This window comes from Ornithorhynchus anatinus, chromosome 5, assembly GCF_004115215.2.
Source record: "Ornithorhynchus anatinus isolate Pmale09 chromosome 5, mOrnAna1.pri.v4, whole genome shotgun sequence".
NCBI lineage: Eukaryota > Metazoa > Chordata > Mammalia > Monotremata > Ornithorhynchidae > Ornithorhynchus > Ornithorhynchus anatinus.
In genome coordinates this window covers 101,340,809-101,347,898 of record NC_041732.1, presented here as the reverse complement: position 1 = coordinate 101,347,898, position 7,090 = coordinate 101,340,809, and the positions used below count along the sequence as shown (strand labels likewise).

At 46.7% G+C, this 7,090-nt stretch overlaps 1 non-coding gene across 1 annotated transcript; it reads left to right on the top strand.

The window, feature by feature from the left end:
• The first annotated feature begins 3,333 nt into the window (after positions 1–3,333).
• On the top strand, positions 3,334–3,471 carry LOC114812725. The gene has a single exon (XR_003760376.1). It is a non-coding gene; the product is annotated as a small nucleolar RNA SNORA7 (small nucleolar RNA).
• The last annotated feature ends 3,619 nt before the right edge of the window (positions 3,472–7,090 follow it).

Sequence of the window (7,090 nt, the reverse complement as noted above, 5' to 3'; positions counted from 1 at the left end):
TGGGTTCTAATCCCCGTTCCCCCAATTGTCTGCTGTGGGATCATGGGTAAATCACTTCTTTGTGCCTCTGTTACCTCTTCTGTAAAATGAGGATTAAGACTGTGAGCCTGATGTGGGTCAGGGACTGTGTCCAAACCAATTTGCTTGCATTCCACCACCCCCGGTGCTTAGTAGAGTTTCTGGCGCATAATAACCACTTAACAAATACCACAGTTATTATTAGTAGTTACAGTAATAATGGTATTTGTTAAGCGCTTACTATGTGCCAAACACTGCTCTAAGGGTAGATACAGCGTAATCAGGTTGTCCCACCAGGGGCTCACAGTCTTAATCCCCCTTCTACAGATGAGGGAAATGACGCACGGAGAAGTTAAGCGAGTTGCCCAAAGTCACCCCGCTAAGTGGGATTAGAACCCATGACCTCTGACTCCCAAGCCGCGCTCTTTCCACTAAGCCAGGTTGCTTCTCACTTTCCCACATTTACTTTATTACAATCTTCATTCTCTGTGGTTTCCCTCAACCATTAATTTACATTGATTTACATTCATTTACACTAATTTACATTAGTGTCCGTCCCCTACCCTCACAAGATTATAAGGTGTTTTAGGGCAGGTAGCTGTGGTATTGTAAAACTGATCGATGGCATTATTTGAGGACTTAATTTGTGCAGAGCACTGTACTAATTACTTGGAAAAATACAATACAAGAGTTGGTAGGTCGCTGCTCACAAGAAGCTTTCAGCCTAGAGGTGTAGACAAAATGAATTATAGATAGGGGAAATAGAGTCCGTGGTATTCATTCATTCAGTTGTATTTATTGAGCTCTTACTGTGTGCAGAGCACTGCACTAAGCGCTTGGGGGAGGACAATACAACAATGAACAGACACAATCCCTGCCCACAACAAACTTACAGTTTAGAGTCAGGGAGGCAGACGTCAAAACAAATAAATAAAATTACACATATGTACAAAAGTGTTGTGGGACTGGGAGGGGAGAAGAGCAAAGGGAGCAAGTCAGGGTGCAGCAGAAGGGAGTGGGAGAAGAGGAAAAGGGAGCGCTTAGTCTGGGAAGACCTTTTGGAGGAGATGGGCTTTCAATATTCAATGTTCTTGTCTGTCCGTCTCCCCCGATTAGACCGTAAGCCTGTCAAAGGGCAGGGACTGTCTCTGTTACCGATCTGTACATTCTAAGCGCTTAGTACAGTGCTCTGCACATAGCAAGCGCTCAATAAATACGAATGAATGAGTGAATGAGTGAATAAGGAGTGATTGTCGTACGTGAGGAGGGAGGGCCTTCCGGGCCAGAGGGAGAACGTAGATGTGGGGTCAGAGGAGAGGCAGGGGAGAAGGAGGGGCCGTGAGAATTTTAGCATTAGAAGAGCCAAGTGTGCCGGCTGGGTCGTACAAGGAGAGAAGCCAGGTGAGGCAGGAGGGGGCAAGGTGGTGGACTGCTTTAAAGTCAGGTGAGGAATTTTTCTTTGACGTGGAGGTAGATGGCAACCACTGGAGTGTTTTGAGGAGTGGAGTGACATGTCCTGAACGTTTCTGTAGAAAAATGATCTGGGCAGCAGAATGAAGTCTGGACTGGGGTGGGGAGAGACAGGAGGCTGGGCGGTCCTCTCTCACTCGACCCACATATTCAATCTGTCCCCAGATCCTGTCGATTCAACCTTCACTACATCACTAAAAGCCACTCTTTCCTCTCACAGTCCGAGGACGGGGGGAAACATTACTATAAGCCCCTTAAGAGCAGGGAACAATACTCTGTTATACTTTCCCAAATGCTCAGTACAGTGCTCCGCACAAAGTAACCTCTCAATAAATATCACTGATTGACTGGCAGGGCGATTCCTTAGAGTGCATTTCAGTCCCTTAGCTATTTATTTGTATGCGTAGGTCTACTTGACACTCCCAAGCGCTTAGTACAGAGCTGTGCCCACAGAAAGCCCTCAATAAATTCCATGCATTAATCGATTGATAGGTGATTAGTTCATGTCTAGAGGGACACTTTTCTATCACATCCTGAGTCTCTTAGTAATGAAGGGTTACACCTTTTTTCCCTGTGTTGATCCTCCTCAAGCCTCTCTGGCTTTGTTATTTTATGCTGTCGAATCTCCATCTGGGAAGCCTGATTAGTCAGTTTACCCTAGCCCCGTTTTTCTGCTCACCTCATTATCACCTCCGCCAGAAGTCTGAGGACAGGAACTGGGAAAAAAGGTGCCACACAGATCAATCCATTTTGCTACTTGCTGGTGACGCAGATGAAATTTTGGTGAGAAAAGAGTGGTGGGAAATAATCAGTTGAAGTCTGACTTTTGCATTATCTGGGCCTAATGCTTTTTGTGTTCTCCCTGATCCTCATTATTCTTTCATGCAATCATATTTATTGAGCACTTACTGTGTACAGAGCACTGTACTAAGGCTTAGGAGAGTACAATACATCAACCAACAGACACGTTCCCTGCCTACAGTGAGCTTACAGTCTAGAGGGGGATAGACGGGCATCAATCAAAATAAATAAAATTACAGATATGTACATGTTATATTCATATAAGACAATGCTAACAGACTGCTCTTTCAAATAAATTTATGATAATATGTGTTTGGATTTGTCACTAATATGGCATAATAATAATATGTCTCACGTAATATTGCTGCAGAGTTAATCGATGTATTTTTGAGCACTTACTGTGCTCTGAGCTCTCATTTCTCCTACTCCCTTTCCCTTCCGCGAGAAGCAGCGTGGCTCAGTGGCAAGAGCACGGGCTTTGGAGTCAGGGCACATGAGTTCGAATCCCAGCTCTGCCACTTGTCGGCTGTGTGACTCTGGGCAAGTCACTTCACTTCTCTGCGCCTCAGTTCCCTCATCTGTCAAATGGGGATTAAGACTGTGAGCCCCACGTGGGACAACCTGATTCCCCTATGTCTACCCCAGCGCTTAGAACAGTGCTCGGCACATAGTAAGCGCTTAACAAATACCAACATTAACATTATTCCGCGTCACCCTCGCGCTTGAATTTGTACCCTTGGATTTGAGAAGTAACACGATCTAGTGGATAGAGCACGGGCCTGGGAGTCAGAAAGACCCGGTTCTAATCCCGGCTCTACCACCTGTCAGCTATCTGACCTTGGGCAAGTCACTTCATTTCTCTGTGCCTCAGTTACCTCATCTGTAAAATAAGGATGAAGCCTGCGCGTCCTATGTGGGACAGGGACTGTGTTCAGCCCGATTATCTTGTATCTACCCGGTGCTTAGTACAGTGCCTGACACATAATAAGCACTTAATCAGTACCATCATTATTATTATTATTAATAATAACCCAATTATCTTGTCCCCTCTCAGGGTGGCACCTGGAGAGTTTCCAGGACTCTACCAGTCTCGGCTATGGGAGGGAGAGTCAAGGAGAGGCCTGTCCATTCCATTCCTAGCTTGGCCATTGGCTAGCGAGCGGAAGGCCATCTGCTACGAGCCAAACTCCTCTGCGCTGGGGAGCAGCGGCACGGGAGAGAGTCGAGGGCAGAGGCGCAAGTTTACTGCACGGAAAGCGGCCATGGTCAACCGCTTCCCGATCTTTCCCAAGAAAAGTCTATGGATCCACTACCGGAACGATGGCAGATGGAGAGCGGGACCTTCTGGGAGAGATGTGTCCGTGGTGTCGCTTTGGGTTGGAATCAACTCGACAGCATGAGACAGTTATCTTGTATCTACCCCAGCAAGTAGAACAGTGCCCGGTACATAGTAAGCTCTTAGGAAATACCACAGTTATTATTATCACTCTCCCAAGTGCTTGGTCCAGTGCTCTGCCCACAGTAAGTGTTCAAGAGAAACAGCGTGGCTCAGCGGAAAGAGCCCGGGCTTGGGAGTCAGAGGTCATGAGTTCGAATTCCGCCTCTGCAACTTGTCAGCTCTGTGACTGTGGGCAAGTCACTTCACTTCTCTGTGCCTCAGTTCCCTCCTCTGTAAAATGGGGATTAACTGTGAGCCTCACGTGGGACAACCTGATTACCCTGTATCTACCCCAGCGCTTAGAACAGTGCTCTGCACATAGTAAGCGCTTAACAAATACCAACATTATATTATTATTATTACATTATTATAAATAACACTGATAGATTGGACGCGGTGAGGCTTTTTCTTCCAACCTTAACCCTCCTTTTAAGAGTAGCTAGCAGGAGAAGAGTCTAATTAATGATCAGTTTATAGTACACAGCATAGCAGATTCTTAAGTAAACGAGGGACAGAGCTGGAATTAGGAAACAAGTACCGTCCGCTCTCCCCTCTCAGGATGGCACCTGGAGGGTTTCCAGTCCTCTACCAGTTTCAGCTATGGGAGGGAGAGTCAGGCAGAGGCCTGTCCGTTCCATTCCTAGCTCAGGAAGTGGCTAGCGAATGGCAGGCCATCTGCTACGAGTCAAAACTCACCCGTACTGGGCAGCAGTGGGAGAGAGTCGAGGGTGGAGACTCGAGTTTACTGCTCAGAAGAAGGCAGCGGTCAACCATGTCTGGATTTTGACCAAGAAAACTCTCCGGATCCACTACCAGCACGATCGCAGATGGAAATGGGGTGATCTGGGAGAGATGTATTCATGGAGTCACTATGGTTCAGAAACCACTCTACTGCATTAAATAAAACAAGCCCCTGGCTCTCAGAGCCCGGGCTCTTTCCACTACGCCATGCTGCATCTCCTCGATCCATCAGTCAATCAGTGGTATCTACCCGGCTCATTTTCCCGCAGAAACGCTCTGGGCGTGTCACTCCTCTTCTTAAAAACCTCCATTGGTTGCCTATCGACCTCCACATGAAACAAATCTTTTCACTCTAAGCTTCGAGGCTCTCTATCACCTTGCCCCTTCCTACCTCTCCTCCCTTCTGTCTTTCCACCGCCCACCCCGCACGCTCCACTCCTCCGCCGCCACCTCCTCACCGTCCCCCGGTCTCGCCCGTCCCGCCGTCGACCCCCGGGCCGCGTCCTCCCGCGGTCCCGGAACGCCCTCCCTCCTCGCCTCCGCCAAACTCATTCTCTTCCCCTCTTCAAAACCCTACTTAAAGCTCACCTCCTCCAGAAGGCCTTCCCACACTGAGCTCCCTCTAACCCCCACTTCACCTCTCCGCAGCTAAACCCTCTTCTCCCTCCTCTCCCTCTGCTCCTCCCCCTCTCCCGTCCCATCCCCTCGGCACCGTACTCGTCCGCTCGACTGTATATATCTTCATCACCCTATTTATTTTGTTAATGAGAAGTACATCACCCTGATTCTATTTATTTGCCATTGTTTTAATGAGATGTTCTTCCCCTCGATTCTATTTATCGCCATCGTTCTGGTCTGTCCGTCTCCCCCGATTAGACCGTGAGCCCGTCAAAGGGCGGGGACCGTCTCTATCTGTTACCGATCTGTACATTCCAAGCGCTTCGTACAGTGCTCTGCAAATAGTAAGCGCTCAATCAATACTATCGAATGAATGAATTAAGCACTTAACTGTGTGCAGAGCACTGTACTGGGGGCTTGGGAGAGTACAGTACAACAGTACAACAGGGTTGGTAGACACGATCCCTGGCAATGAGTTTAAAGTCTAAAGGAATAATACACTTTGGATCTTTCTTACGATTCTTATCTCAATATCTAGCTAAAGTGGAAATTAACGGTGTAGATGGGGGGGAATGGGAAATTACCATATAAAAGAGGATCTGGGGAAAGAGGGGAAGCATGAGACTGTGAGCCCCATGTGGGACAACCTGATTCCCCCGTGTCTCCCCCAGCGCTTAGAACAGTGCTCTGCACATAGTAAGCGCTTAACAAATACCAACATTATTATCATAAGGGTGACGGAAAACCCTAAGAATATTGGAAAAACTGGTTTTGAGAAAGGTTGTTTTGAGTATTTTCTTTAAAGGGGAGTTTCTGGTGGCTGAAATTAAGGCCAGACAAAATGGTTACTTCTGAAATGACAAGCCAACACTGCTCTGTGGATTGCTCAGCTGCTCGTAAATTATCTAGAATTTTGACACGTGGAGCGATCTTCTCAAGCGTCACGAATTGTGTGTGTGCCGTATGGTAAATGTGTTCCACTGGGTAAAATTATATGATTGTTTATGAATAATTGCCGTCCTTGTCAACGGTTTGATTAAACATTTGCCCACTCCGTGTAGTATTTTCACCAAGTAATTGTCTGCAGCAGATAATACCTTCACTCAAGCGATTGCTTGCTCTGAATAATATATTCACTGAATCGTTTCCCAGATAGTGTTACATTTTATTGAACGATTTTCCTGTTGTGAGTCATGTTAATCTAACTTAAATGTGACTTAGTTGAAGAATTATATCTCTGATGGTATTACTGCGCCTTTAGAGCAGATAGGGGGTGTCAAGTCTCTGGAGAGTTTCCCTGCTTTGTGAGGATCTGATGTCTTTACTTTGTACAAGCAGTGTGACCCAGTGGATCAAGCTCAGGCCCGGGAGTCAAAAAGATCTGGGTTCTGCTCCCAGCTCCGCCACCTCCCTGCTGTGTGACCTTGGGCAAGTCATTTCACTTCTCTGTGCCTCACTTTCCTCATCTGTAAAATGAGGGCAAAGACTGTGAGGCCGATGTGGGACAGGAAGTGTGTCCTACCCGATTTTCTTTTATCCCCCCCGTCAGCGCTTAGTACAGTGCCAGGCAGCGTAGACACTTAAAAAATACCACTATTATTATTCAGTGCATAGAAAAATGAGATAAAATGGAGATAACACATTGGCGGGCCCAATTTAAGATATTAGAGGAAAACATATAAATATATAAATAAATATATGTATTTTTGAGTGTCTGTTTAGGTGCCTGTTGGCAGACAATTATCATATGTACTTTTTTGATATTTGTTAAGGGCTTAGATGTGCCAGGCACTGTACTAAGCCCTGGGGTGGAAACAAGCAAACCGATTGGATATAGTCCCTGTTCCATGTAACCCTAACATTCTTCATCCCCATTTTACAGATGAGGTTACTGAGGCACAGAGAAGTGAAGTGACTGACTCAAGGCCCCACAGCAGACAGGTGGCAAAGCTGGGCAGAGCAGGTCTGTGGTCTGTTCACTAGGTCATGAGGTATGTGGAGAAA